The 27586-nt window shown below is 36.9% G+C and overlaps 1 protein-coding gene and 1 pseudogene across 4 annotated transcripts in view; one reads left to right on the forward strand and one right to left on the reverse strand.

Moving 5' to 3' along the window:
* The window catches only part of LOC131432486 (uncharacterized), a 335082-nt gene extending 309610 nt beyond the window's left edge, over positions 1–25472 (reverse strand). Inside the window, exons 1-2 of one of the 4 annotated variants that reach the window (XM_058598792.1) lie at positions 25333–25472; positions 23990–24254 (exon numbers count right to left, since the gene is read on the reverse strand). The gene's annotated coding sequence lies outside the window, so the exon portion shown is untranslated. Of the gene's footprint in view, positions 1–23989; positions 24255–24974 lie in introns of all 4 variants that reach the window. The other 3 variants (XM_058598794.1, XM_058598791.1, XM_058598793.1) reach the window with 3 other exon arrangements.
* Positions 1–27586, forward strand: part of LOC131428708 (uncharacterized) — a 53489-nt pseudogene that overhangs the window by 14207 nt on the left and 11696 nt on the right.

Here is a 27586-nt window from a genome sequence, read left to right on the forward strand (position 1 = left end):
ACGTATTTCGAAATGCTTTGTATATCCTCAGGCCCGTACCCAGGATTTCGTTTCGGGACGAGCCCATAAATAAAAATAAAACATGCAACATCGTTTGCTCAGAGATGGATGAACCGATTTTAACAAATTTATTTTCAACTAGCTAACCCATCGAACTTCGTCTCGTCTGAAATTATTTTTTTTTAATTTATTTTTTCGGACAGTAAAATTGTCTAACGTTAATATTGTAATTGCATATTAAAGCTTAATTGTAGACTAAAGACGTTTAAAAATTTAATGGCAAATCCTTGGGATTATCGGAGGGAATCAAATTGTTTTGAGCAGATTTCCATAAATTGGTTCACCGCTAGTCTGGTGATGATACTTAGTTGTGTTTTATGAATGTTCGTAGAATGGCAACCACAGTATCAATTTTCGATTGACAATTTAGCAATAAAATGAGACATTCATCTTTGACACTCGAAAATTCAAATTACCATTTTATTAAATATTGTGTCCATTAACTTTCACAGGAACGCTGAATTCGTTTAATAATTGTATCAAAAGGCCGTCTCATTAGACGAACCACCACATTATTTGGCTATGTATTCTATCTAAAATTAACGAATGGCGTTGAGTTTGGTCCTGAGAATCAATATCAGAATGAATTATTTAGAAAAATTAGCAATTCTTCTGTTCTAGCAGAGTGAACATGTTGAGTGATTCTATCATTATTCTTCTTATCGTTCAAACTAATGCATAAAACACACAACTACTAATGGTTTTTACATACCACAACTTCTCCTCCATGTATGATATTCACGATTAGCATTTGGTAATTTGATAATTCGTTAGGAGAATGGAATGATTTGGCTCAAGCAGCTTGCAAATGTCATGAATAGCATCCTAAGCAGTTCTTAAGTAATCCATCCTTGAAAATTTACCCGAAATGGCTGAACGAACTTCAGCATGCTAAATGCAAGTAAAATCTCTTTTTTGTTTCGATTATAGAGGTTTCAAACTTAAGATCACTCGCTCTTCGAGCCAGGAAAATTTTATGACCCTATGTTCGGGGTTGGGAATCGAACCCAGATGGACTGCGTGAAAGGCATCGACTTACCCATCACGCTATTCCCGTCCCTGTATTTGACCTCATTATTATAGCTAGAACAGCCATATGCGTTCCACTTTTAAGACATTTGGCATAAGCTATAAAGCACGTGTTTCAAAATGACGAATCTTGTGGATCAAGCATGCATGTAAAGTCTCCACCCAAAACTACTTGTTGCGCGCCAAACGATTTTCCAACGATCTAGTATTTTTTCTTCAACGGCGAAATACTGAGCATATCGTTGCGCGCCAAACATCAATCGTAGATCTAGTAATCATTAACAACTTTTTCAACGGAAAATTCCATTGTCCATACAAAACAAATTTATGGATTTTTCCCACTTTTCAGGCAAGTTTTCCTAATTTTTTTTATGTACGATCACGGTGGGGGTAAAAACTGATCAAACAAAAAAAAAAGAATCATGTTAATAGCCTGTTCGCACTATACCGGGACCGTCCGGGACTATCCGGGACGTTTTTTTTTTTCTTCATCGGCGATGACTGAGCTACCGGCGTGTGCATGTATTGGAATCCCGGACCCGGGATAAAATCCATTTGCTTGCCACCGATATTCCTCACCGAGTTTTTCGCACCATGCCGACAGCCCACACAGAAAGAGAGTGCATTGAGAGAGCAAGAGCGAAAGGAAGACCGAAGTGTGCTTGTTCATAGGTAGTTATGCTGATGGCAATTCAAATGAATCCAAATCGTTCCATTGATATTTCTTAGCTTAACTGATTGATTGATTTAGTTAATCATCAAGAGTCCTTACAATCGAGTAATGTCATTATAATTAGCCATTACATTACATTTTGGGATGGTGATTTTTTAATTGTTGCTACTCATTACATATTGAATTACACTACTGATCCTCGTCTAAGGTCCCCTATTGAGTATGTTATCATTGAATTAAATATAAATGTGTCATCACATGTTCATGGTTCATTGTACATCTATTCGAAAAACTATTTTAAATAGAATAAATAAATGGTAGCTGGTATTATTATTATTGAAAGGTTTGGTCTGAGGGAACTAGGCTTATTTTGATTTACAGCACCGCCGTAATAATGGGAGCAACATATATTTGTGTGCTTATTACTAAGACCGTGGACACGTGCCCCACTATCTCTTTTATTATTATTATTATTATTATTATTATTATTATTATTATTATTATTATTATTATTATTATTATTATTATCATTATTATTATTATTATTATTATTATTATTATTATTATTATTATTATTATTATTATTATTATTATTATTATTATTATTATTATTATTATTAGAGATTGGAATTAATATGAAACATCGCAAGAACCAAGTACGATGTTTTACTTCAATTCGAATCCACCATGCCATACATTATTAATAAAGCTATAAAGTGATAATGTGACGAAACTTCTTTACAAGCACAATCTGTATCTGAGATGTTTTAATAAAAGTACTTATAGAGACAATGGGTATTTTTAACAATGGAGACGTCTACTAAACATGAGAATATAATTTAACCATATATTATATATTTAAATTTTTTATTTTAATACATGATTATTGTTTGATTTATGAATAGAAGCTCTAGACTTAAGTAAAACGAGGTGCGTGACAAACGAAGATTTTTACCCGCGAAGGACAGGATTTTCAGGCAGCCAACGGGTAGATTTAGTTCATTCCACTAACTAGCGTCTTGACTCGTACTATGGCAGCAGTTTTGGTATTTCAGGCAGCCTTAAAAAAAACTGTTACACCCGGCAACTCTAAGTAGCCAGAAATATTTCTAGATTAGTATGCGGTGCAAACTGCTGTTTGAAATCGATTTATTTTCCCAATATTTCTCTGTATTCAGATGACAATGATTTTGCAGGTTTGAGCACAATTGTTTAACGGTTCGCTTTTGAGTTAACCAACCTTGAAGAAGGATAAGGTCCAGACTATGTCAATTTTCAACATTTAGTACTATTATTATTTTTTTCTTCACTTATTCAAATCAAATTGGATACAGTGGTTCCCCAACCGCCGCTAATACGAATTAAAAGTGATACATTGATGAAAGTAGCAATAAGCAGACCAAAATACTAGTATCTGCTTCTGTTACTATTTTGTGACATTTGTGACGAAAAAGTAAATAAATATTTTGAATATAGTGGACATAAAATGGTTACCTGATAAAATGAACACTATACCACGTTCACAATTTTGTTACCTATCAATTTGAAACAAATATCAGTTTGAAACAAGTATCAGAAGCGTTAAAATACGATATATTTCATTAGGGACGACTTAAAAACTTATACAGTGACGAGCGTTAAGTGTTAACGTAAAGTGATAAATGATATTTTTTTTCCATAAATACGTTTATTTCTTAAGGCAGTTTACATAAGTTTTTCTTCGCCGTAGCATCACTTTTACATAATATTCTTATCCTAATTTAATTCTAACATAGTCACAACGTTTTGAATTTATTAAAACATATTCTCTTATAGCTTAAATATCATCTTAGGTAACTCGTCATTAATTATGAAATCTACTCGGAAATATTATTTGAACCAAACGATTAACTTCTATAAATTATAAAATAAGCTGTTATTTTCAGACATTTTGTTGATAATTTCATAAACTGTTTCGAGTTTGTTTGTATCATTACATAATTTTTATTCTAATTTAGCTATTGGTTGAACTCATGGACGCAGCTGGGATCAGAACTAAGTCTTAAAAGGGGCCTTTATTAAATTGAAACTCCAATTTTCTTTATGAAATGATAAATAAGTTTCATGTATGAAAGGTCACGACAAGCAAGAATGTCTCGAACTGGGATATTGGATAGTTTACCTTGGGTACGCAAAGAATTTATTAGTTGAGATCTGACATCACGATACTCCACGCATGTCCAAACGACATGATCAATATCCCGATAACCTTCTCCGCAAGCACAATGATTAGTCTCGGAGAGCCCAATTCGAAGGAGATGTGCATTTAACGTGTAGTGATTGGACATGAGTCTGGACATCACACGAATGAAATCCCTACTCACATCCAGTCCCCTGAACCATGCCTTTGTCGATATTTTCGGAATAATTGAGTGCATCCACCGACCCAGATCATCTCTATCCCAAGATGCTTGCCAGCTGACAAGTGTTCTTTGGCGAGACGAACTATAGAATTCGTTGAAAGCAATCGGTCGCTCATAAATTTCACCCTCAATAGCACCACGTTTGGCTAAATTATCGGCTCTTTCATTGCCTGGAATGGAGCAATGAGCCGGGACCCAGACTATAGTGATTAGATAAGATTATTATTCAATATGTCGTTCAGACACTGTTTTATTTTACCCAAGAAAAACGGTTCATTTTTGCCAGCAGCGATTGAGCGAATGGCTTCAATTGCACTCAGACTATCTGTGAAGAGGAAATAATGGTTTGGAGATAATGTGACGATTACACTCAAACTATAATGAACTGCTGCTAGCTCTGCTATATAAACAGATGCAGGTTCTTGAAGCCTAAATGAGGCCGAAACATTATTGTTGAACATACCAAACCCTGTCGCTTCTTCAATTCGAGATCCGTCCGTGTAAAACATTTTCTCAGAGTCAATATGCCTGAACTTACTTGAAAATATTTTTGGGATTTCCGTCGAGCGTAGATGATCCGGGATTCCACGCACTTCACGCTGCATGGATGTATCGAAAAATAAAGTTGAGTCAGGGGCACTTAGGATGCTGACACGGATAGGAATATATCTTGAAGGGTTGATTTCCTGTGACATATGGTTAAAATATACTGTCATAAATTTTGTTTGAGATCGAAGCTCGACTAGTCGTTCGAAATTATTAATTACCATGGGATTCAGCACCTCACATCTTATTAGCAGGCGTGATGAAAGCTCCCAAAATCGATCTTTTAATGGAAGAACTCCCGCGAGAACTTCAAGACTCATTGTATGTGTCGAGTGCATGCAGCCTAAGGCAATTCGCAAACAACGGTACTGAATTCGCTCAAGTTTGATAAAATGAGAGTTTGCAGCGGAACGAAAACAAACGCATCCATATTCCATCACTGAAAGTATCGTTGTTTGATACAATTTTATTAGATCTTGCGGATGAGAACCCCACCAAGATCCTGTTATTGTTCGAAGAAAATTTACTCTTTGTTGGCATTTCGTTATCAGATACCTAATGTGTCCTCCCCACGTGCATTTGGAATCGAACCACACCCCGAGGTATTTAAAAGTTAAAACCTGTTGGATCATTCTTCCCATCATATGGAGCTGAAGCTGCGCGGGATCATGCTTTCTTGAAAAGACGACTAACTCTGTTTTCTCCGCAGAGAATTCGATACCAAGATGAACAGCCCAAACGGACAAGTTATCTAAGGTATCTTGCAATGGTTTATGCAGATCAATAGCTTTGGGCCCAGTAACTGAAACCACGCCATCATCTGCCAATTGCTTTAGTGTACATGGGGTTACTAGACAGCTGTCAATGTCATTCACGTAAAAATTATAGAGGAGCGGGCTGAGGCATGAGCCTTGCGGGAGACCCATGTAGCTAATTCTGAATGTTGCCAAATCGCCATGTGAAAAATACATGCACTTCTCTGACAAAAGGTTGTGCAAATAATTATTTATAACCGCTGGAAGTCCATGTTGGTGGAGCTTGTCTGAAAGAACATCAATGGAAACTGAATCAAATGCTCCTTTAATGTCTAGTAATACAGATGCCATTTGTTGCTTTTGAGCGAAGGCAATTTGGATGTCAGACGAAAGTAATGCAAGGCAATCATTCGTCCCTTTATTTCTACGGAAGCCAAACTGAGTATCTGACAACAAACCGTTCGTCTCGACCCAAGTGTCGAGACGTCGTAGAATAATTTTTTCGAACAATTTTCTGATGCAGGACAACATCGCAATGGGTCTATATGAGTTGTGATTGGAAGCTGGTTTCCCCGGCTTTTGAATGGCGATAACTTTCACTTGTCTCCAGTCAGGCGGAACAATATTTTGCTCAAGAAACTTGTTGAACAATTCCAACAAACGTCTTTTTACGAGGTCGGGCAGATTCTTCACCAAGTTGATTTTAATTCTGTCCAATCCAGGGGCGTTATTGTTACAAGACAAGAGTGCTATAGAAAATTCCATCATTGAAAATGGGTTATTAATAAAACCATTATTTGGAGGAGATTCCCGTATAATGCTTTGCGTAGGAACAGAATCTGGGCAAACTTTCCTAGCAAAGTCAAATATCCATCGGTTCGAGTATTCATCACTCTCATTGCCCACGTTACGATTCCTCATTCGTCTGGCCGTGTTCCAAAGAGTGCTCATTGAGGTTTCTCTTGACAAACCTTCGACAAAATGTCTCCAATAGCTACATTTTTTGGCTCGAAGTATGCTCTTGTACTTGGTTTCTAAAACCATAAGTTTTTCAAAATTCTGAGGAGTTCCTCCTCCCCGTTTTAGAAACGTCTTGCAAGCATTTTGTTTTGCGAGTTTAGCCTCTGAGCACTCTTTGTCCCACCAGGGGTTGGGAGGCCTTCTGTTAGTCGTTGGCCCAGGAAAGCGTTTAGTTTGGGATTGTTCTGCTGCCTCCAGAATCGAACAAATGAGGAAGTCATATTCTTCAAGTGGAGGGAGCTCTTCCATTGAATTCAAAATACTAGAGATTCTACTTTGGTATTTAATCCAGTCGATATTTTTTGTCAAATCATATGGAATACTAGCTGAATTAGCAATACATTTGTTACAGCTAATTGAGATGATGATTGGTAAATGATCGCTACCGTGTAAATCAGGCAATATTTTCCAGGTGCAATCTAGTCGAATTGATGTTGAGCAAAGAGATAGATCTAATGCACTTGGGCGTGCAGGAGGTCTTGGGATCCGTGTAATGCTACCCATATTTAATACCGTCATGCTAAAATTGTCACAAATGTTTTGTATTAAAGATGATCTGCTATCATTGTAAACGGAACCCCACATCATTCCGTGCGAATTTAAATCCCCCAGAATCAATCGTGGAGCAGGAAGGGCTTCAACCATTTCATTAAGCTGTCGCTGTCCAACTTGTGCTTTTGGAGGAATATAAACCGAAGCTTTGCAAATATCTTTGCCTTTAATGTTTATTTGGCAAGCAATAACTTCTATACTAGAAGTTGAAGGGATGTTTAATCTATAAAAGGAACAGCATTTCTTAATTCCCAAAAGCACTCCACCATACGGAGAGTCTCTATCGAGACGTATAATGTTAAAATCATTAAAATTTAAAGCTATGTTTGAAGTAAGCCATGTTTCGCATAAAGCAAATACATCACATTTTTGACTATGCAATAAAATTTTAAATGAATCAAGTTTTGGCATGATGCTTCGACAATTCCACTGCAGGACAGTGATTGTATCATTTGCGGCGGGTGATAAATTATCCATCAAAAGATACAAAACCTGAGACAATTGGCCATTGAGCTGATAACTGCTTCAAAAAAGTTCTAGCTATTGGAAGGAATGCCATTATGAGGGTCTTTAAGGGTTCAGATATATTGAATGCTGAGAAAATCCATTCAACAATTTCCGAAAACTTCAGTAATCCTGTTGGTGGCTGTGAAATGGAGCCCACAGGATTATTACCTTTTTCTGTGCTAGATCCTGGATTGGTTTGTGAATTTGACAAACCAGGAGGCACAGTCTTTGGTTTTGACTTTTTTTGTTTAACACGGGGATCTTTTTTTGAAGATGAAACTTTAGGTGTCTTTTTTGGTAATTTGGAAGAAGACTTCTTTCTCTTAACTGACCCTTGGGTAGTGATAAACGAATTACCTTCACTATTTTCGTCAGAGTCAGAGTCCTCTGTTTCCTCTAGATTTGAAAACCCGTTTTCGGTTTCCAAAGGGGGGACATCAATGACCGTTTTAAGCATTTCTGCATATGTGCGCTTAGACCGTGCTTTTAAAGAAAGCTTAATTTTGTCTTTGTGCACTTTAAATGCAGTGCATAATGAAATATTCTCATGAGGACTTTCCCCACAATAAATACATTTTTCAATTTCCTTGTTGCAATCATTATCTTTATGAGGTCCTTCACACTTAACACATTTTGGTTTATTGCTACAGTAAGTAGCTGTGTGTCCGAATTTTTTGCAGTTCGTACAATTCATTACATTTGGAACAAAAAGCCGAACAGGGAGGCGAATTTTATCGACATAGACATGGGACGGCAACGCAGATCCGGCAAATGTCACTCGAAACGAGTCTGATGGGCGATAAACTTTTTTTCCCTCTTCATAAACTACTGAGTACAGTTGTTTGCACTCCAGTATTTTCACACCCTCAAGCATAGAGTTCTTGAAACGACCAACACCATGCTTGAGAAAATCATCTACCGAAAGACTCGCTTCGGTAACAACACCGTCAATTTCGACATCTTTGGAGGGTATGTAAACTTTATACTCTTTAATGAAATGTTCCGAAGAGACAATATCATTCGCGTGTTTCAAATTATTTACCACAACACGAATTTTATCGTTATTTACTTTTATGATCTCTTTGATTGAAGAGTATCGTGATGTCAAACCTTTAGAAATTTGGTAAATGTTTAATGGCTTTGATATACGTCTAAAAAAGACTATCCAAGGCCCAGAAGAGCTCTCCTGATATTTTTTCGTTCGTGGGGGTATCGGATTCATGCTAGGATTTACGTCCATGGATTCATCCATCACATTAAAATTTTTAATCAAACTTTGAAGTAAAAAATGAAACCAACACTACACAGTACTCAATCAAAAGGAAAAGAAAAAACTTCTACCTTGAAATTGTTGTCTATCTCCGTTGCACTGCCGTGTAGATCCTCGTTGCTCTAGGTGTTCTTGTTGGATGCTGATTGTTCGATGTGATGCTACTGCTACCTGACATCCAGCACCACTCGATTTCCGATTTACTTTTGTCTTCGCCAGCTGCAACCAGCGCAGGTCACCGGTGTATACCTGCGTGTTGTATGGCAGTGGAAAGACCGAGTTGTCTTGTCTCCTTCTTCCTTGTGCTCCGCACCGATATGCTTCTGCACCGAAGTGCCTTCGCACCGGTGTGCTTTTGCACTCTCCTGCTTCTGTGTGCCTTTGCACTCTTCTTCTTCAATGTGCCTTTGCACTCTCCTGCTCAGCACTTGTGGCTGTATATTGTGGCCTGGGTAGAGCTTGGGAAACGCCCTTTGTTGTTTCCTTCACCAGCTTGGCCCAGCACTAGGGCTCTCTTATGCAGCACGATTTTACGTTTTAACGGCTGCTGCCAACAGGTCTCTACCTGTAGTTCAACCGTTGTCGTATTTAACGCGTGTAAACTAACCAGCGTTATTAAACTGTACGCTTCTATACACAACCTTCTCGGTTGAACGGCTATTACTGAATCCATAAATAATATTTAGTTAGTAGAAAATGGAGAACTTCACTGATGACGAAGTTATGATTATGGCTATTGCATTTGAAGACGAAGAGGAAGATGAGGATCAAACTCCCCCTGCTAAAAAAAGAAGTGGGTTCTTGAAGCTTGGACGAAACGTAAAACGGAGGGAGAATTTGCTACACTTTTCAAAGAGTTAGTAGCCGATGGAAAAAAATTCCACGAATACTTCAGGATGTCAAAACACTGCTTTGAATTACTTCTACGCAAACTAGAAGTTTATCTAAAGAAGGAAGACATCAAATTTCGGTTGGCGATTACCCCCCGAGAAAGATTAGCAACCTTGCAACAGGTGACTCAATGACAACAATATCATTCAGTTATCGCCTGGGGAAGACTACAGTTCATGAAATTGTGCATGAGACCTGTACAATAATAGTTGATAAACTTTTAAAAGAAACTATACCACAGCCTACTGAACAACTATGGAAAGATACAGCGAAACAATTTTCCGAACACTCCAAAGAAAAATCGAAAATAATGTGATCGTTAACGATTTACCGCCAGTTACCACAATTCTAGTGACCCCTTGTTTATGACAAAAATAATGTTCTCTAGCAACACTGTTTTAGTTGCTATGAACTCGTTTCCAAGGAACCCCAACATAAATAAACAAACGATTAAAAAAATACGGAAAACAGCCAAAATATTCTAGACAATAGAAGTTGAGCGTAAAAATTTAAATGCTAACGAGAACTTAGTGGATTTAAAAAAATCAAGATCGCAATGTTATATAAAGTTTACGTCAAGGCCGAAATTAATAACGACCAACATGACAAATTCAGCTAATTCTTTGCTCGAAAGTAATGTTGGCCCGTAAGTTAAAAAAAAAGATAGCATCTTATATTCTCTTAACAGCAATATTAAACATATTTCTTGAAGCAGGTCACCGTCGAGTATGTACGACAGACGTTCTATGATAATCTTATGGCGTTTTCGTTTTTAATTTGCACTACACCGGTGCAGTGCTACACTGAAGCATGAATAAACGAACAAAAATGACGAAAACATAAACAGTAACCATTGACTACAATAAACGATTCCATTGCACAGAGCTACACCAAACTTTTGATGAGTGCTACACCAGTGGTATCGGTGCAGAAAAAGTGTAGCACTGGTGTAGTGCAATTGGTAAAAACGAACGGTTTAGGTGCAGCTTTCGCTACACCGGTGTAGTGCAATTTAAAAACGAAAACGACATTAACTCTTGATAATAAAAATCACAAGATTAGTGCAAAGAAGTTAAATGAAAGTGAGAGATGAAATTGAACTGTCGTCAATAATTTTACCAAAGTTATTGATCGCTACAGGAAAATGGAAACTGGAGAGAAAGGGACCTATAGACTGCACCTATAGAATGTCAATAGAATGTCAATAGAAGGCACAATGAACTTGAAGGCTTAAGATAGCGGAGGATACAACACTGTTTTCTTCAATTTCATATGTTTTATTTTCATCCGATGTAATCTCTAACTGGAAATGTGATTTGTTGTTTTTACGTTACATTCACCCGAAACCTAACTAGGAAGTATGACATATTCTTGAAATAAATATCTACAACATTAAATGCATAATATTCTTAGGTTAAATAATTTTTCTTCCATCGTACTACTCAAAAACTCTAATTAAAAAAGTCCTTAAAGATTACACACCAGCATTCCAAAACATAATCTTGCAACTAGAGTAAGATTTTTCGGACATTGGTTTACCGAATTTCACGAATCTACGACTTTATACATGCACTATTATTTCAGAATTGATTCCTATGTGTATTTGACACTTCGGCTCGTTTTGTTGATATTTTCAATTATATCTAATCTGTAACTAAGGTTATGGTAACTATTATTCGAAAAATAACAATTTATCGGTCCAAGTTGCCAGTTTCAGGAAAAAATTAAGTGAACTCGTTTTGACATTACGAGTTACTGAGGGGTGCTTAAATTTACGATACAGTTTTGATAGGCGAGTGGCAGGTCGTGTCGTTGGTGGAACTTTCCAAATTGCTTGGGTGCTCTCGATGGGAAGCACATTTTTATCAAAAAACCTCCTAATAGTGGTACAGAATTTTATAACTATAACGGTAGATTCTCAATAGCATATTGGGATGGATTTGAATTTAGCTTTAGTAGACGCAAATGCAACTTCTTGGCAGTGGACGTTGGGGCCAAAGGAAGAGATAGTGATGGCGGGATTTTCGCAAATTCAAATTTAGGACATGCACTAGAAAACAACAATCTGTCAGTGCCATCAGATTCTATCTTACCTGGAACCGATACTGTAGCACCTTATGTGATTGTTGGAGACGAGGCGTTCCCGTTGAAAGCATATCTTATTAGACCATATCCAGGACAAGGTCTGCACAATCAAAAACGGATTTTCAACTATCGGTTGAGTCGCGCCAGGAGAACATCTGAAAATGCTTTTGGTATCCTAACACAGGTGTTTAGAATTTTCAATCGACGAATGGAGTTAGACCCTGAACATGCAGATAAAATCGTGCTTGCCACATGCATACTGCACAATTTTATCTGTCAGTATGATGGCATGCAAGATGTGCACAGTGGAGAAGGCCCATCCCATCAGCATCATTTAGAGCTCGCACAGTTATCTAAACGAGGTGGAAATTCGTCAGAATCTGCTTTCCAAGTGCGAGAAATATATAAGAATTACTTCAATTCTGAGGCTGGAGCAGTACCATGGCAAAATGAATCAATAAGTTTAAGTTGGAAAAAAGCTTTCGGTTAAAATCCACGTCTGTGTAGGGTTTCAAGTTGCTATGTACGAGGTCATAATTTATTGAAGAGTCAAAGAAACAAATGAAACTATTTTTTGTTAACATAGATAATGCCAGACTTCTTCTTTCGAAAGGACCAACTTTTATTACTTAGCACTTGGCATCCCTGGTTGAAACGCCTAGACATTTCATTGTTTTCGTGCCCGTTTTCTCTTGACTAGCGAATTATGCACGATCTCATTTTATCGTCTAAAAGACAATGCAATGAGAAAAGAAAAACGAAAAGAGCGTAGGGTATAGTGTTATAATATGCTTCTTCTAAGAAAAAATTGATATACTTCTAAATATACTGATATAAATTCTTCGAAGATGTAGGTGTTTCTTTGTAATACGCCCCAGCAGCCGTATAATATGTCTCACAACAAATCAGTGGTATGCCCCACTAAAAGAGACATTACGCTCCACAACAATGATGCAATATGCCCTTGAAATATCGATAAAGAAAAAAGGAAAGATAAAAGCAGATATACTTTGCATCAAAAATGAATTCAATAATCAATTAATAACAATTGGAAACCATCAGTTTTCATTCTCCCAACACTACATTTTGTTTTAATAACCGTTATAAATCTGTAAAACAATATTTTAACTCGAAGCATACTGTTGAACCGAAGATGGGGCATAATGTCCGTAAAGTGACTGCTGTGAAAAAAATCGTATATAAAAGAAATGGTTTTGATTCTGGATCTGGATTTTTATACTGTAAATAGAGACATTAACACTGCTAAAAGTTAATTACTAAGTAACAACCGACCATTAAACGTTTTACACTGTTAAAATGTTTGTTTAGTCGAAGCAAAACTGTTACAGCATATGCCGCAATTTGATGCTTTACTTTACTATAATTGTCTTTTCATCAAATCGGTCACTCTCTTTTGGCTACAACAAAGAAGCAGAGATTTTATTGGAGATCTTGCAATTCTCGCAAACAAAAACCTTATGAATGATGTCTAATGATATTTCCAGTATTTTCATATTTTGCAGCAAACGACAACTGCCAAACTTGCACAGCAGAAAGATCCTACGAGAAGATAGTGTTTGTGATAAAACTTTTGTTTAGAAAAGTCTTGAATACTTAAAAACGAAGGCGGGCGTTTTTGCCAGCGGAGGTGCTTTATAATACTTTCCCCTAATTCAAAAACAATAAATATCAACTGTTTGTTTTTTCAGGAGATGATTCAAAATGATTCAACTAATCACTTTAACGCTTACGAAAAAGTTTATATATTTTCCGTGATTACTTGACGGAGCGAAAAATTTTGGCGAATGGGGCAAAAGCGCATCTATTTTCCTTTTTTCTTAAGTCCAGAGCTGTTTACTTTCTCATCGAATGTATGAAATTTTCCTTGACTGTAAATATAAATTAGCCTAGTTCCCTCAGACCAAACCTTTCAATAATAATAAGACTGAGCTACCATTTATTTATTCTATTTAAAATAGTTTTTCGAATAGATGTACAATGAACCATGAACATGTGATGATACATTTCTATTTAATTCAATAATAACATAATCAATAGGGGACCTTAGACGAGGATCAGTAGTGTAATTCAATATGTAATGAGTAGCAACAATTAAAAAATCACCATCCCAATATGTAATGTAATGGCTAATTATAATGACATTACTCGATTGTAAGGACTCTTGATGATTAACTAAATCAATCAATCAATTAAGCTAAGAAATATCAATGGAACGATTTGGATTCATTTGAATTGCCATCAGCATAACTACCTATGAACAAGCACACTTCGGTCTTCCTTTCGCTCTCTCTCTCTCTCTCTCTCTCTCTCTCTCTCTCTCTCTCTCAATTCACTCTCTTTCTGTGTGGGCTGTCGGCATAGTGCGAAAAACTCGGTGAGGAATATCGGTGGCAAGCAAATGGATTTTATCCCGGGTCCGGGATTCCAATACATGCACACGCCGGTAGCTCAGTCATCGCCGATGAAGAAAAAAAACGTCCCGGATAGTCCCGGACGGTCCCGGTATAGTGCGAACAGGCTATAATACGTCAATCCGTTCTCAAGTGATGCGATTACAATGAATGATCTCTGCATTTTTATAAATATATAGATTGAAGTGTCTTATAATCTCCAATAATCCTATGCCATTTCACCAAATGGGTCATTTCGCCAAAATAATTCATCTTGTCGCAAGTCATTTCAGCGAAAGAGCCATCTCACCGAAAAAGTACTATCACCAAAAGAGTTTTTCAACTGAAAATAATACACAGAGAGCTTTAACATCGCCTAAACTTTATATGTGACAGAGCGACCGTAAATTCTATGTAGTATTCCAACTAACTCTAGCGGTTTCTAAAATAAAAAGTCTGTTTTACTGCCCGACGCAACGACGACTGATTTTGTTATTAACAGAATCAATTAAATCAAAAACCAAGATTCATCTACGCATCTACTCATCCACTCATTCATGACACCATTCACAAACTCATTTTATTCATTTCAAGTTTTAGTCATTAACTATGATATTAAAAGAAGAGGAGGTTTTTGTGCCCCCTTGAGCGAGAACTGGTGGCACAGTCAGCTCAAGAGGGCTTTTTTTCCTTCTCCGATAGATAATTTATTAGATTCTGTTTTTAAGAATTTAGTTAATTGATTAATTTTATTAAGAGCCCCTTAAAAGGAATCTTACATTCCACTGGGTGCTCTCTCAAATAGTATGTTCCCTTCTTTGTTAGTACATAATCGTTAAATGTAAATACATCAGCTGTCGCGATTTTTGTTTATTTTTTTCTGATTGAACTTTTTTCTGAGCTGAGGTATGTATGTGTACAGGAAGCTCCGAGTGAGCTTTTTGGTGCGGGGGAGTGTGGAAGGGCATTAAAAAAAAAGATCCCATGAACAAATATTCGTTGTTTTTGCAGAATATATCGGTTGATGAGAACGATCGTAACTACGTATTCCAGAATACTGCGTAAAGTCTGGAGTTTGATGATTCCCAAAACTGCTTATTCTTTCACATTCAACCAAAACTCTTCAATACATACATTACTTCAAATGACGACAATTCACTGCAGAGATAATTCACAAATAGCATGAGTAGAAGTGGTCCGAGATAGCATTCTTGTTTCATTGACTTTGATTATACCGGTTCTCGGGTTCCGGTGCCGGAAGTGCATATAATAGTAAACCCACTTCGTTTTCTTAAGGATGCCCTACGCAATCAAAGCACTGTTTTATTCTGTATGTTATACTAGTTAATGCACAAACAATCTCTTGGTTTCTTTCAAAAATCGAAGAGAAAAATTTTGAATAGAATACCACAATATTATATGTACATGAGAAAGGCATCATTACACCACTAGGTAGATTAAAACAGGTTTTTGCAGATGAATAGCTTTGGGTCCAGTAACTGAAACCACGTCATCATCTGCCAATTGTCTTAGAATGCATGGGGTTACTAGACAGCTGTCAATGTCCTAAAAGACGGTGTTTTCAGCTATGCAATTCTTCCTTCAGAAAAAAGACTTTTCCGACCGCTAATGTCAATGTATCAATCTGAAATTTTCACAGAATAATCTAAACAAATTTTCTAAGAGAATGTCAGTTGGGTTTTTTTTCTATATTCGTCACCGTTTCTGAGAAAATCAGATTTGAAGTGTGAAAATAGCCCTCTCTCCACTGGCCTCAGCCCTTAATTGGTATGCTCTGATCTTGTGTCATGCAAGCTCGGATGAAATTCCATGTTATGTCGTGAGCCTGAGAAATTGACAACTACCTCACTTATGCCATTATATCTCCGGAACCAAAAGTCACATCCTTTTGATCGTTGAACTTGATCAATGGTCCGACAGTTGCTTTCAAACAAACCTAACTTTGTTAGAATCGGTTCAGCCATCTCTGATAAAATTGAGCTTTAAAAATATCTTCGGAAAGTGCACACACATTCACACACACAAACAGACATTTTCTGATCTCGTCGAACTGAGTCGAAATGTATACAACACAGTGTCTTCGAGGCTTTGTTCGGAAGTCGGTTTTTCATCATTTTTAATGCCTTTCTATAGAGAAAGACAAACCACAGAGCAAAATTCCCCTTTTGCACTATAAAAGTAGGAGTTTTTTGACGTGAATACGTCTTACTTGAATATGGGGTGCCTTTTGCACAAGAATGGGTAGAACTTAATCGTGAATATCTCTTGTATATATCTTGTAGCATAATTCTTTCTTCATTCTATTGGGAATATGTTCTGCAATTTTTAGGAGTAAGAGAGAAACATAAATAACTCAAAATAAAACTCCATAAAATGTTTTATATGAACGAGCATCAAAGAGCCAACCTCATGTTTGCCTTTTTGGTCGTAGTTTTAAGAAGAAAGACTTATTGCAAACAATGTGTAATTTGGGAAAAGTGGAAATGGTGAATGAAACCTTATTAATTTTGCTCGAAATTCGTTCATTTTTTTCTTTTGCTTTAAACGGAACCGGATTTCATGGTGAAGTTCTTCCACAAACATCAGTAACAACAAACCTCGTATAAAGCGTCATACGCTCTGGTCGTGCTCTCGATTTGACGCAAATCGCATTCAGCTGCTAGATCTGGATTCGGGAGCTGAATTTTGAATTTCTGTGAATGAAATCTAAAACAGGTTTAGAATTTAGTTTCCACATTCTATTTCAGCCTGCATGATGAAAATGAATTCTGGAACTGGATTTCGGAGATTAATTTCAATTTCGCAATTCATAGTGTTCGGGATAGTGTTTAAAATATGTATAAGAAAGCTATCAAACACCTTTTCAGACGATTTTAATAATATTGATGTTTGTTTTTTTCTTGAAATAAATTTTTCTTCAATATATTCCAATATGGCATCGAGGGTAACAGCGTGTTGAAAAAAAAAATGGTTCACCCAACGTAATGATTTATTTTACCTAAATAAAAGGAAATATAAACATGGCTACATTTAATTATCATATTGAATTATTTTTATCAAATCAAACCAGTTGACTTAAACAACAATACAGTTCAGTCATTAATCTTAGTGAACCCGACTTTTGTGATACGCACTGTAGGAGTGCTTTAGTTGCAAAACCAAGTTGCACAAGCGGTAAAATATAACAAGGAGAGTAACTATGATGAAATTAACTTTTCTTTCAATATCTTTAAAAAGTGATGTCAGTTCTGTTCATTTTTTTCGCCTGATAAAACCGGATACAAATTATCTCATTGTTTTTTTGTTTTCATTGCATATGTAATGCTGTATTTCTGAAACGTTTATGATAATATTCTCATGTCGGCAAGTTCTGCGTTCATTTCAAGCAGATAAATCTGGTACAACTTATTTGCAAGCTTCGAATTGTGTTTCTAAAAAAGAAGAAATCTGTACACACTGATCTAATATATCATTAGGCAACCAAGACTATGCAGACTCGGCAGCAAAATAGTTTTTACTGCGAGGTTTTCAGTTCGGCTTACCATTTTTTGCCTTGCGGAGAGCATAATTTCACTATTTTTTTCTTCACGAGAGATAAACAACCATTTAGGCATATATTGAGTCGGATACAATTATGACAGTCATTTGGAAAATTTTTGATAAGTTGAACAATTGTTTTAGGTACTTCGTTTTTACATGACGATGTGAAAATTTTTACAAAGCTTCTATAACTGCTAGTGCAACTTGGGTAATTTGCTGCACAATTGTTGCACATGTACCTTAAATTGTTCTGTAGTGATTTTTTGGGTAGTATTGTAAAACTTAACAGTGATAAGTTGCACAACCGATTTTAATATATTTGAAAATCTTTCTGAACTTATCTAACATAAAAAACAATTCTAAAACAATTGTAAAACCTCTTGAAATTTCAATAAGTTACATTTGCATTTTGAATGAACGATGAGGAACATTTTGCAAAAACAGCCTTTCTAATGGCTCCAAACGTTATCAAAAGAACTGTAAAGACTACTTCTTTGCAAATCGGAGATAAAAACCTGTTTTAATCCACCTTACTGATAATGACCACCGATTGGAGTTGTTTTGGTCGATTTAGATTTTGTTTCACATTTTTTGTTTCACCCTTTTAAGCGATGGTATAAAATTTTTAATCCACTTTACCCTATATATCCGGACCCAGATGTCGAATCCGGATGAAATTCAGGAATTCCGTACAAGACAAGACAAGACAGGACCTTCCGTAAAAAAGTTTGTGAAAATGTATCAACCCATCGCTGGGAAAAGTGAGTGGGATAAATTTGAGAATATATGTCCACTATTTCCTGTGCCTCCGAAATCGGAATCTGGGAACCAGGATAGCAGAAATCAGTTTGTTTGGCCGTCTACTGATGATGACTATCGAATGGATTAGTGGGGGGTCAATTAAATTTTTTTTCTTCGCTTTTTCGCCCCTCTAAGTGATGATATAAAAGTGTTTACACACTTTACTCTATAGTCCCGGAAACAGAGTTCGGATCCAAACGAAATTCAGAAGTTTTGTATGGGACCAAAAGACCATTCATTTGAGTTAATGCTTTTTGAAATCGGTAACGGCATCTCTGAGAAAAGTGAGTAAATAGTTTAAAATTGCAATTTTTGTATTAATCACCTTATAACTCCGGAACCAAAAGTCGGATTCAGTTGAAATTCAGAAGTTTCGTGAAGGACCATAAGACCAGTGATTTGGATCTAAGTTTGTGAAAATCGGTCATGTCATCTCTGAGAAAAATTAGTACACATATTTTGATTTGTTTGCACATTTTACCCTATAACTCCGAAACCGGAAGTCAGATAAAAAAAAATCAAGATGTTCATATCGGACAAAAAAAGCTTTCGTTTGAGTCTAAGTTTGTGAAAATCAGTTAAGCTATCTTTGATAAAAGTTGGTACATTTATTTTCACAACTTTTTGCACATTTTACCCCATAATACCGGACCCTGAAGTAGGATCCGAATAATATTCAGGACTTTTGTATGGGATCACAATACTTTTAACATGAATCTAAGTTTGTGAAAATTGGTCCAGCCATCTCTGAGAAAAGTTAGTGCAAAAAAAAAACATTGCATACACACATACGCACATACACACAGACATTTTGCATACTCGCCGAACTGAGTCGATTGGTATATAACACTATGTATCTCTGAGGGTCCGTTCTAAAAGCAGTTTTTCTAGCAATTTTTATACTTTTCTATAGAGAAAGGTAAAAAGTTAGATACAATCACATCTTTTTTACGCGGTTTTTTTGGGCAATGCGTATCCCCCGCGAAAAATAGACTTCTGTGTAATATTTTACCATTTCTCATAAATAGCTGAAGAAATATTGCGAATTCGATAGATTCGATTTAGAGGTACATCACAAGATAAGACAAAAATCCCTTGATCTGTGGTGAAAAGTTTCACAACTGGTGACACGAAAATACCCCATTGAATTAATTGAACTTCACACGATAACAAGTACCAAACATAAGGAACAAATCACCAATGGCGTTCTTGTCGTATACACTGGAGTCTCCGTTCATGGAGTGACGGAAGTGGTTATAAATTTTGAAAAATTTGCAAAACCAAAAACATACAGACCTTTAAAATACTTTTATCTATCTACAGGGTGAAAATGGCTGGAAAATTTGGAAGATTTTCCGAGTCTTATCAAAAATAGCCATGAAAAAATGAGCTTTTTCGTAATCTTTCAAAATTATTTGGAAAAATAATTCGATGGTATGAATTTTTTTTTTCAAAAAAAACTTCAAGCTGGCAACAAGGATCACATTTGGACACATTTTTGGAAAACCTTTTCACGCTTTTCATGGAAAGTCAATGAAGTTCATATAACCGATTTTGTTGAAATTTTTGAAATTCGTGGATATTCTATGAAAAGCATGAAAAGATTTTCCAAAAATGTGTCCGAATGGAATCTTTGTAGCCATTTGTCATCGCATTATTTTTCCAGATAATTGTGAAAGATCACAGAAACACTCAATTTTTAGAGCTAGTTTTGAAAAGACTCGGAAAATCTCCCGCAGTTTCCAACCATTTTCACCCTGTAGATAGATAAAAGTATTTCAAAGGTCTGTATGTTTTCGGTTTTGGAAAATTTTCCAAATTTCCATCGAAAATTTCCTAAAACCACCCGCGCGCATGGTGCTTGGACGATGGCCTTAAACACTGTTCAAATGCTGGTTTTATTCGCACTCGTTTGAGCCGAGTTTCGCACTGCAAATATTGCACAAAGCTAGCCAAATATTTCTAGATTTGCACTAAACTGATGATTTTTCTCTCCGATTTGCAAAGAAACAATCTTTCTTGTTTTTGCCTTTCTCATATAGAAAGGCTATACAATCACTGCAAAAACCGACTTTTGAACTGAGACCCGGAGGGCCAAATGTCATATATAATGTGTGTGTGTGCGACAAATATTGTCATGGTCCCATACAAAGTTCCTGAAGTTCCGGAACTACTGGTTGATAAGCACTACAGGGTCATATGCACCAAAAATGTGAAATTAATTCACCAAAAATGTGAAAATAATGTCACTCACTTTTCTCGGAGATGGCTGAATCGATTTCCACAAACTTCGATTTAAATGAAAGGTCTCAAGATACCATAAGAATATTTCAATTTTCATTCGGCTTAAACCCTTGCTTCCGAAGGTAGGGTACTGAAGTGGGCCAGAGGTATTTACCTCTGTTACCCTAAAATGTAGCTCACTTCACTTTCTCACATATGATTGAATAGATTTTCACTAACTTAAATTCAAATGTAGTATCAATCAATGTAGCAATATTTTGCAACAGAAATCTTCAAAACTATTTTCTAAACTTTTCAAATCGTAGTATTTTTGGGAATATCTGCTGTAATATACTGGAGAAAATGAACATGAGAAAGGCATCATTACACCACTAAGTGGACTAAAACAGGTTTTTAGATAACGTTTGGAACCATCAGAAAGGCTGATTTTTCATAATGTTTCTCACCGTTTTACTCTTTTATTTGTGTTTTGCTCCAATGCAAACGACCAGCAGCAGGATGACGAAATTGATCTTCTTTGAAGAGAGACTAGCTCTGCGAATGTCCCGCAATTGATTCAATATGGAACTAAATTCTTGAGACTGGAACTGGAACTGAACTCTGGATCTGAACCAACCAAAATGAGAGATTTACATAGTATGAAAACTTCGAAAGAACTTAGAAATATATTAATAGCTCTAAAAGGAACCGATTTATAGACTTCAGAAACTGAACCTGAATTCAAGAACCAAATACAAACCAAGGTCTGCTTTCATTGCTGACGACTGCTCCTCTTGATAACCGAAGTCCGAAGACCGAAGCGTTTTACGCCTTATACCTGATTTGTTCTTACTGAAATATTGGTGAAAGAACCTCACCTCGATATTCAGTTCCGCCTAAAGCACTATAAAAAATGAAATGATTTTTTATTAAAGTTTACCTTTTTCACTCGTTCAGTAGAACATCGAAACTGATATGTGTCTGGCTACCTCAAACCAGTCGTCCGAGTGTGAAAAACGTATACAAAAGTGAAGAGTTTTCCTCGTTATTTCAAAAAGTTTTAGAAAACTTTATTTTTGAGTTATTTATGGTTATCTTACACTGTTGAAAATTCAATCACAAATTCCTGATCACATTTCCGATGGTCTGTAGAAAAAATTATGTTGTTGAATTAAGTAAAACAAGAGATTTTGACGATTGAGTTCTACTCATTATTGTACAGGGTAAATTCTGAAAAGGCGCCCCAAAGTAAAGTAAATCGTAGTAATCACGACAAACCAATTTCTACACCGGTTGGTCTCCTACCGCACCCACCCTATTCACCAGACCTGGCGCCTTCTGATTCTAGCCTATCCACTGGCAACAACACTTTCAAATATTCGAGGATGTACGAAAATGGTTCAATGAATGGTTGTCAATGAAAGGTTGAAGGTTTTTTTGGGAATATTATAACCATAAATGGTTCTTGAATCTAATCCGACTGGTACAAGAAGAAGAGGAGCGCAGCGAGCAAGGTGGATCGATCAAGTGGAGGGTGATCTCAGAAGCATCCGTGCCTTGAGTGGCTGGCGACGAGCAGCCATGGACCGAGTTATGTGGAGACGTATTCTTGATACAACAAAGGACACCCCAGGCCTATAGCTGTTAGGTAAGGTAAGGTAAGTACCCTATACTTCTGGAACCGGAAATCGGACCCGGATGAAATTAAACAGCAACCTATCATCTCTAAGAAAATTAAGTGAGTCTGGTTTTAAACATTTTGACCACTATTTCCGGTACTTCTGGAACCGGGAACTTGCAACCAGTATAGCCAAAGTCGGTTCGTTTAATAAGTAACTGATATAACCTGCAAGTTGAATCAGTTCCAAGCCAAATCTAAAAGAATTGTACCCTTTTTTGCATCGTCACTCTAAATGACGGTGTGAAATTCAATAGAAACCTATGGGACTACGAGATTTTTTATTTCATGACATTATTTGACACATACTCATACAGACACATACATTGCTCAACTCGATGAACTGTGTCGAATTGTATAGAACACTTAGCCCTTCGGGCCAATTTCCACTAGTCAATTTTTCAAATGATTGTATAAACTTTCTATATGAGAAAGGCAATAAGTGTACTTTTATAGAAAAGCATCGTTATCATGATCACCTGAAAAATATAAATTTTAATGTGGCAACCCTGCACGCTATACAAAATTGAACAAAGCACGCTGCGAACGGAACAAAGCTGCATTCATCATTTTGCATTCGAATGTTTTGACACTCATCGCCCTATAACTTCGGAACCAGAAGTCGGATCAGGCTGAAATTGCACAGTATATTTAAAGACAAAGAGAGCTTTAATTTGAATCATTAATCGCTGAACCGTTGCTGAGAAATCGACGCGAGTTCCGTTTATGGAGATTTTCTTCACTATTATCGGTGCTTTCGAAAGCGGAAACCGGGGACTATTAGTCCCAAAGTAGTTTTATATATTCACTAACTAACAAGGTCTGTCAACTAGATCAATTTAGTAGTAAGTTATATAAAAATGTGCAACTCGTTTCGCTATCGCTTGTGAAAAAATACTCATGAAATTGAAAATGTTCACTAATTGCACTGTAATACCGGAACCGGAAGTCGAATCTGGATCAACTTTTCGGAGACTTTTTAAAGAATTTCAAGACTTTTTATTTGCTACTTAGTTTGTGAAAATCAGTTATGCGATTTCCGAGAAAATTTATTGCATTTTTTAATAAACTTTCACATATTTCCTTGTGATTTCGGAACTGGAAATCGGATCCAAATAAAACTCAGGAAAATTATATGAGGTCATAAAAGCTTTCATTTGAATCTAAGTTTGTGGAAATCTGTTCAGCCATCTCTGAGAAAATTGAGGGACATTATTTGTCACATACACAGATACATACAAACATACACACACACACAGACAGACATTTTGTGATCGCGACGAACTGAGTCGAATAGTATATGACACTCGGCTCTCCGGGCCTCTGTTGTAAAGTCGGTTTTCACAGCGATTGCATAGCCTTTCTATATGAAAAAAGCAAAAATGGACAACATCAGTGTTAATTTTGTTCTCACGTACTGATCGGGTATCGCAACCCTCATTACACCTTTACAATTTATACTTGTATTATTAATCTTTCATCGAAATAAAAAAAATCAAGTAGCACACAATTGATCAACTCTTACCTAGGCCGAAGTGCACCAACGTTTCATCCAGGTCCAGTTAAATTTGACTAAATTACTTCAGCTCCATTTTTGTCACTTTCAACAAAGTAATCCCCATCGCATAAATCTCTAAGAATAGACTCTAGCCACTAAAAAAACACTTTCCTCATTTCGCACTAGTTACAAAAAAAGTTTTTTTATGAATCTTTTACCGTACATCTCCAGCGAAATCACAAAGTTCTGGTTTTATAAACCGCCGTCTTACACAAACACACTCTTGCTGTTTCTTTCCGACGGAGAATAACAAGAATTATTATACTAGTACTTTAGCCTACGGTAATTCTCAGACAAAAACTCAGCTGATCCGATCTGTTTAGATTTTTCATTAAAGTCTCATGAATTCTTAATGACTTCCAAAGGTGAAAGACTTAAAGTCGTTTTGGCCAGCTGCTAACCAGCCTACCACCCGGCCAGCAACGTTTAACCGGAACTACAGGACTACTAGACTACTTTTATCCCACCCCTATGGTGTACGAGTGCGGAGGCTTTTGACGTGCAAGAAGAGCCCAGCACTGCTGGTATCATCATAAGCCTGCAAATTACCACTTAAACTGCTCGTAAAACAAGCTTCAGCACTGGTTAGTAATTTATAACAAAAGAACGACTAACGGACCGACCGGCCGATGCCTGAAGCCTGCTGCTGTTCCACTGACAACCTTTCCGGCCAGCGATGCGGATGCGAAGCGTAAGCTAAACGTAATGTTTGTCCTTTGCTTCCCCCTAAATAGCCACTAATGCAAAAACTACGCCTCCTCGACGGTCTGTCTGCACGGCACAGGACCCGGCACCACGTGTGACGACTGTATTTCACTATTGAACACAAACTCCAATCCAAACCCCAAGATAAAATCTCCCCTCTTTTTTTTTTTGACGCGCGAAGCTCTATCGCAAAATTTAAACGGAATTATTCAACTTGAAATTAAAATAGCACAAAAAGGATAAATACAATTTGTCTGCCCTCGACGAATGGCAGTGCATCCGGGAGATTCCGTCGTTTCCTTGAAACACAAGAAAAAGAACCATCTACAATTGCTGCAATGTGAAGCACCATTTGCTGCGCGCCGGAACGGTTTTATGCACTTTACCATTTAATCCTACTGACAGCATGCAGTTCTGCCGCCCGCCGTGCATGGGAAAAGCCACCCGCTCAACAACTTGCACGGAATTTCGTAAGCAGTTATACTTTTCCTCATACACAAATGCACACACCGACACTGGCACTGCCACAGGAAAAACGCGCGCAAAAAAACCCGAAAAAAAACAATAATTCTCACGCGAGGTCGACTCGCCACACGGATGTTCACCTAAAAGTAGGAAACGGTGTTTTCGTTGTCGGACTGACTGAGTGCTCCTTGAGCGCTGCGGGCGATCCGAAGCGCACGGTTGTTCAGCAAGAACTGAATTCGCATTTGCGACAAGACAAGACTACAGCAGCACGGGTTCAGTAACAGTCCCGGTTCCATCGCACGGTTCCGCCAGATGACATGCTTGGCGTTCGGCTTGGTTGTGTGTCCTGACCTGCAACAAGTTCGTCATCGTTGTTGTTGTTCCGTACGGTGAACGACTTTCGCCGATTTCCGCTCGCTCTCGGTGGAGGGGAAAATCGTTCAGTTTTCCGAAGTAGGGAGCTTTTTTCCGAACCGGTTCAGGGTTGCTAGTTTTTGGAGTTTGAATACATTAAATAAGTATTCGATCAATTTTGATACTCGTTCTTGGAAGACCGATTCTTTTCTAATTAGATAGACAAAATTCCGCGGGTATTCTAGTGTTTTTAACGGACACGCCGATTGGCATTTCAGCTCCAAACAACGCTGGGAATTAACGAAACCCACTTTGACAACTGTTTTTTCATAAGGTAACGGCTTCCTATTTCATCTGAGCTCCTATTTCCATCTCATCCCTTCATCTCAGTACCAGAGCTGCAATTTGTCAGTCAACTGTAATCGATACGGTCAAAGTGTCTGTCAAATGAGATACTCGATAGTTCTATGACCAAGTAGGAGTATACTCAGTCAAAAACAGACGACTTTTTTGTTTTCTCTGGCATTCTCCTATTCCCTATTGAAGTAAAAAAAAATCGATGAGAGTACTAACATAAACATGAATTGATAAAGTTCATTGTTCTTCGCAAAAAGTCATCGGACTTCGGAGTTTATTGGTGTAACATAATATTTAGTCACATCGTAATCAAGCAGTGACAGGAGAAATGAAGATAATATCAATCGCATCGACAATCAATGACCGTCCTGGTGAGTGTAATATCAAGAGTATTTAAGTTATGACTTATGACAGATCGGCTCTCAGACACTCAATATATGATGATTGGTAGAGCCTGGTTGGCAGCAGTCCAGTGACATAAGCTTTCCAATCTTCGTCGTGCAAAGTTGCTAGTTGATAGTGACATTTAGCAGCTCTGCTTAGTAGTTTGAACATGAATAATATCTTACAACGTAGCACTTGAACCAAACTGTGAAATGTTTTTAAATGATTATTTAAGCTATTGCCATACTTTTCCATGAAAAGAAATGGTTTTAAATTCTTCGGCGATCGTTTTATTTTCATTCAAACACACTCGCAAAATTTACAGTTCGTCATGTTTCGGAGTATCTACTAATCGATTCGTCTCAAAACATGATCACCATCAGTGCAGTAAAACTTCATTCAATTCAATTGAAACCGAATGTGAAACACACATTGACGATCTCTCTACTGCAGTAAGCTTCACACTCTGACACACCCACACTCACACACACACACACAATGTTTGCTGACGACCCGAACGGGCAGCGTTCGGTTCTTCAATCGATTCTCTTCAAATCAAAGCTCAGTTTACCCATCGTCGGTTGATCGTTTGAAATAACAAAATATCTCTTTCAATAGTGTGAGAGCGGCCTTCAAAGGAGGTTCATGCAAACATTCGAATTGGTTCAAGATAATGGATGAAAGATAAACCAGGTAGCTGAAATGTCAATCACAGAATACACATAAAGTAATAGTTACCGCCTTCAGTTTTCATTTTTAACACTCCAAATACCAAGCCTTAAAAAAAGTTAGAACGGTAACTTCGAGCTGTCATAGCTCAGTTGTTTTTCAACGAATCTTAATAAATTTTACACCCTCGAATTTTGTGAATTTCGTAGATTGATTCAAAAACTTTGTAGGAGACGATTGGTAAAGAAAGACCAATGAAAATTTGATTTTTCACGTTCCAGAGTTTTTTCACGTGCCCAATATGCCCTTCCTATTTACTTACCTTTGGCATAAACGTCGCATAGAAAATATTCCTGCAATATCAAAGAAAACCTTAAAAAAACGTTGAATTTATAAATACTTTATGATCAAAAAAGAATTTTCATTTTAAAATTCCCGCGCTTGTTTAATTGGTAAACTTTTATTCTCTCAACGTTGGCAACACTTTTATACACATTCTGTCAAATTTTGACGCATATCGTACGATTAGTTTTTGTTTGGCGTCTATACAAAGAAGTTGAAAAATTTTCGTGTGGCGATTTTTATAATGGATGAAAATTTAGATCAACGTGCGTGCATCAAATTTTG

This window comes from Malaya genurostris, chromosome 2 (assembly GCF_030247185.1).
Source record: "Malaya genurostris strain Urasoe2022 chromosome 2, Malgen_1.1, whole genome shotgun sequence".
NCBI classification, from domain to species: Eukaryota; Metazoa; Arthropoda; class Insecta; order Diptera; family Culicidae; genus Malaya; species Malaya genurostris.